Below are 6119 nucleotides of genomic sequence, written 5' to 3' on the forward strand. Positions count from 1 at the left end.
TGTTATGTATTCTATACATCTCAATGAGCAGCTTGAAATTATTACAAATTATGCTTTCATTTTATTTGGGCTTCTTTCCAAAAAAAATCTCAATGATGGATTATTAACATACCATGCATGCATACCTTACCCAGAAGGCTTTATGAAAGAGGAAGGTGGGATATACAGAAAGTTAATATTTTGTGATATTTTGAAGTACTCTTACGAGTAAAATAGGAAAAATAATTTTATACTGCAAGAAAACCTTAATGGAGTTTTTTAGGAAATGGGGTTTTTTTGTTATTCCAGAATATCTATTGCATCACTGTGAATAAAATAAAATTAAGGTAACTTAAACTGCCTCATATGAATCACTTCAGATGCAACAGACTTATCTATTATTTTAACAGTTTGTCCAGATATAAATCTGAGTTTTCATCAAAGCCTGATAAATGAGAATCCATTAAATTGAGATTTCACTGTGCACAGGCACAATAATACAGGCAAGAGAGTGTATGAGTGGTTTGTACAACTGGAGTTTGTAGAAGCTGAAGATTAAATGTAATGGTAATTTTAGAATGCTTACATCCACTTTTTCAGCTTGGCGCATTTCAGATACATCAGAATGATGGGGTTCACAACTAGGCAACACCTGATCAACCCTAATCAATCTAAAAATGTTAAACTGCATCTGACCCAGCTTATATTAAGATTCTAGGAAGGCTCAAGGATGCATGGGACAGTGAAAAGTTGAAATATATATATAGCGATCTCAGACAAGAAATCTATTTAGATATAGATATGTCCATGTAGTCACCAGGAATCTAAAGAGAATCTTTACTGGTTCAAAATTTTGGAAATTGCCGTTCCCAAATATTTCTGAGGGGCTGGGGAGGGGGGTGTTGATTGCCCTTTACAAAATGATTTAGACTTAGTTATTTCTCAGTGTTATTCTTTTCTAAATATTATGATACTTTTGTTGTAAAAAGTTTTGACTAAAATACAAGTTTTGACTAAAAGCTAACAAAAATATTATGTTAAAGGACATTCAATTTTTGTAAACCCTACATTCAATTTTTGTAAACCCTAGAAATAATTTAACTCTTCTGAAGTTATACCTTGGTTCCCAGTTTTCAAAACTGGAGATAGGAATATGTCTTCTAGTGTTTTATTATATAACCAATATTTGATTTGAAATTACTGGTTCAAAAATAAATAAAAATAATGTGCTCTTTAATGTATTGAATTAAATACAAATGAAATATACAAGTATTTATAGATAACGGGTGTGTATGTGTGTGTCTGTTCATAATGATAACCTCATGCTGGAAGCATAATTCAGTATAGCAATTTACAGGGATTAAAAATTTTACTTTTAGTCTTTTTTTTTAAACAGATTGAAAGGTTTTATGTACCACGGCCATACAGCAAGCAAGCTTTTCAGTTTATTAATGTATCTTACATTGCTCTACTTATATCAAGCTGCTTGTACATCACACAACAGCTGAGGTTTTTCTCAGCTTGCAACCTTGTTACTAGAAATGATTCGTGTTATATATACATAGAGGGAGTGTTCCGCCAAAATTATGATTTGTTGAGTCCCATTCATTTCCATGAGAGAGTAGATCAAAGCATGTGTTTAAAATCTCCCTCTGAGGCTTGAGAGTGCTTCACTTTGGCTGGAACATAGCCATCTATAATAAATGTATGGAGTTGAATTTCCATTGCCTCGCACTTTCCAACTGGTTTCTATCATGCGAAATGGAAGTAAACCTATCCTCTTCGCATGATATCTTTGTACCAATTTTGCTCTTGGCTTTGCACAAGTACCTAAAATAATTCAGAGTGTAAGGCAACGGAGAATTGTGACTGTTATAATTATATTTTTATATATTCTTTATAGCCTTTCCTGCATCTCTGCAACTAAAATATATGATTTTTAGACTGCAAGGATAGTGTGTTAAAAGCTAATGCATGAATGTAAATACTCTTTAAGATCTGCCTTTTTGAGTGTACACCACATTACAGATTAAACCAGCTCTTGTTCTTTGAAAATCTGTACCAGTGGTTAATTAACTAATGAGAATGGCCACGATCCAAAGAGTTCCTTTAGGAATAAATAAAAGCATCTTGTACATGCACCAGGCTGTCTGCTTTGGGAAAGGAACAACCGGAAGTCTCATAGTATTCATGGAGTTCATTGGATCATGGCCAAAACCAGTTTTAGAATTAATGCTATGTTTCTAAGACAAAGCCATTAACATATATTTAGTATTTAAGGATATTGCTCAATACATACATTCTGTACCAAAAAAACCCTGTGTTGCATATAGAGATTGTGCAGTACCCTATTAAAAAGAGCATAACTACTTTTTATTTTAAATAAAAATATGCTTATTAAAAGTTTCTCATCTGTTTTTGTTATTTGTTAAGATTCATTTTCTTGCTATACATCATGAAGATCCCCTAATTCAGGGGTCCCCAACCTGTGAGCCATGGCCCACTACCAGGTGGCCTCTTGGCCAGTGGGCTGAGGAAATGGCTGGCCAGTGCATGCACGTGTGTGCACACACTCCCCCCCAGTCGTGCTAGTGCCCTCAACCCCATTTGTGCATGCATGCAGACGCAAACAGGGCCATTAGCCCCAGGCAGTTATGCACAGCCTGTTTGCACATGCATGAACAGGGCCGCTAGTATTAGGCAGGTGTGTGTGGCCCATTTGCGGATGCGTGAATGGGGCCACTAGCTGCCATGGGGGTGCCATTTGCACAGGTGCACGGTGCCAGCGCATGCCACATATGCAAATGGGGCTGCTAGTGCTGTGCTGTGCACGCAGCCCCATTTGTGTGTATGCATGCATGCGCACCAATTTGGAAGCTACTCTCCTTCCCTCTGGGCAGTGAGCCTGGAAAGGTTGGAGACTTCTGCCCTAATTCATATATTCATAAGCTGTCTAGAGCAATTACAATTGAATAATAGCTTAGTCATAAGAGCATAAGAATTTCTCTTACAACAAACCTGGGCTCTAGGCAAAGTAATGTGGACTGAAACGCCGATTTATACAGTGTTTGTATAAACACTACCTTTTTTCTTCTGTCACACGCTCCACTTTGATGTGGCATCATGGCTTACCATGTGATCCAAATCCAAGATGGCAACTATTCCAGGTTCAACCAACAAAGGAATCCACAAAGTTTGGTTAAAGTGCAGATTATGAGAAAGAGTAAAATAGTATGGGCATGCTGAATCAAGCATGATACTTTGATTTGTCATGTAATTGTCACTGACTGGCAGTAATTGCTCTGGATTTCATATAGACGTCTTTCCCAACCCTATTTGAAAATGAGCTTGAGCCAAAGAATCTACAGCATGTGAGAAAACATCTGTTCAGTGTTAAAATATGACATTTTCTCATTAAAATAGAGCCATTGAGAGTAGAGTTTCTTATCTGAATTTGAACTGGATTTGAAGGTAAAACTCTTTATGCCTAAGGTATAAGGTAAAGCTCTGAGAAAATATAGGACCATACAGTAGATATTAAACACAATACAGATTATATTCATGAACGTCCCAATGTTTGCTTAGGAAGCTTTTCCAAAAAGAATATGGCCATCCCATTAGATGGATCAGGGTGAGGTTGAGTAATTTCAGATTTCAAAAAAATAGGTAGCAATTTATCCATCCACCAGCTGTCATTTTTATATGTCATAGCCAATCATTTACATATCCTGGTTATCTTTCCATTACCCTATTCCCCCACACACATACTCTGAATCTCATTATGGGTAAAAAGAATGCAAGATATTGAGGAAACTTCAATCTTTGAAATGAACCCATACACTCATATATTGCACTAGGCCATGATTCTTTAATCAGGATTATACAAATCACAATCTGAGACCAAGCCAAATGACATACATTGTAGATTAGCACATTTGTTGAATCAGACCATCAATTACATGGAATAAAATTCCTGTGATCTTTGCAAACAACTCATAGCAAAATCTTTTATTTACTAATTGTTTTTGTGATCTTTTCTTTTTAATAAGAATTTCCAAACAAGATCAAATAAAATGCAATAGTTCCATTAAATTCATTAAAGTTCCATTAAATAAAAAAATCCACATAAAAACAGTAACAATATGGGGATCCAGAAAACAGAAAACTTTTGGCTTGGAAGGAAATAGAGAAAACTATAAAATAGAAAACAATCACAATTTTAGCATGTGGGTTTTTTCATACTTAAAGTGTTACACATTCACAACCAGATCTCTGGACTTTCTGAATCACTTCTTTTAGTTGTAATAATTCAATAGAGACATGCACATTTTTTCTGGATAGATCTGCTTGTGAATTTTTTAAATGTAAGTCACCCAAATTTACCCTATGTGTGATTTGGATGGCTATATAAAATTAATAAATAAATAAAATAACTTACCAGGAAGCTGCCCTCTGAAAAGTTGAGAAAGCAGAAGAAAAACTCAATCTGATTAATTTAATTTAATTTAATTTGTATACCGCCCTTCTCCCGAAGGACTCAGGGCGGTGAACAGGGCAATAAATATCAAAATACCAAAATACAAAAATTAAAAACAGATTAAACCATAGTGCCCAAATACAATAAATAAATTACTTAAAAACAATAATTAAAACCCAAACCCATCAGACCAGGCTGGCTTGTTCAAACAAATAAGTTTTTAGATCACGTTGGAAGGAGCGAAGGTCGGGAGCCATCCGGAGCTCAACCAGTAGATGGTTCCAAAAGTCAGGCGCACCCACAGAGAATGCCCTCCCCCTGGGGGCCACCAGTCGGCATTCTCTGACCGGTGGCACCCTGAGGATGCCCTCTCTGTGGGAGTGCACTGGGCGGAGGGAAGTTGATGCCGGCAGCAGGTGCTCCCTAAGGTACTCTGGACCCATGCCATGTAGGGCTTTGTAGGTCATTACCAGCACCTTGAATCTCACCCGGAAGGCAACTGGAAGCCAATGCAGCTCACGAAGCAGAGGTGTAACATGGGAGTATCGGGAGACCACCAACACAACTCGCATGGCTGCATTCTGCACCAGTTGGAGCCTCCGAGTGGTCCTCAAGGGCAGCCCCATGTAGAGAGCATTGCAGTAGTCTAACCGAGAGGTCACGAGCGCATGAGTGACTGTACGCAAGGCATCCCAGTCTAGATAGGGTCGCAACTGGCACACCAGGCGAACCTGGGCGAAGGCCCCCCTAGTCACAGTTACTATATGATCTTCTAAAGAAAGCTGTGAATCTAGGAGGACTCCCAAGTTGCGAGCCCTATCTACGGGGGGTAATAACTCACCCCCCCATAGTAAGAGATGGAATGATCTGGGTTTCCCGAGATGCCGGCACGCACAGCCACTCAGTCTTGTCAGGGTTCCTCCCCATCCAGACCCGGACCGCCTCCAGGCATGTGTAATGAAGATGAAATCTGTTTGATATGATTATTCACCATACAGATATTTAATAATTTTCCACTTCTGACTTATACTCCTACAATTATGTCAGAAGCAGGTACCAAGGCACTTCCAAATTGAAAGGATTAGCCAGTGACATCATGATTTCCCAGGAGATGCTCAATGGGGCTCCTTTCATAGCCCTGTTATTTTCTCACTAAAATGGTACCTATTTGTCTACTTGCATTTACATGCTTTCAAACTGCTAGGTGGGCAAGAGCTGGGGAAAATTGATGGGAGCTCCTTCCATCATGTGGCTTGCTCTTGGGTTTTGACCTCTCAATGGTCTTTTGACTCAGCATCCTAACCACATGAGTCAACGTGGCTCCCTGAACTTCCAACTTATGAACATTTACAATCAATGATAAATGGAAGTATTCATTGGACATACTGGGATCTCTTGGACTGTGTTCCTCTGATCTAAAGACACAGGAAATTGTTTTTGCTGAGACAGACCTCTGACCCTGAATCCTGCATTCTTAATGCTAACAGAGGATCTCAAGGAATTGCTCCCAATGGAATGCCTGGAATGCCTGGAACATCTCCTGACATATTCTGGAAGTAACGAATCACTCAAAGATTCTTCTCTTTGCTCACCAAAATCTGAAGCAATGGCTCCTGAATGGGACACAAACCCACTCACTTCTCTTCCAAAAGACATGTTCTCA

The sequence above is a fragment of the Vipera berus genome (assembly GCF_964194415.1).
Source record: "Vipera berus genome assembly, chromosome: 1".
Classification (NCBI taxonomy): Eukaryota; Metazoa; Chordata; class Lepidosauria; order Squamata; family Viperidae; genus Vipera; species Vipera berus.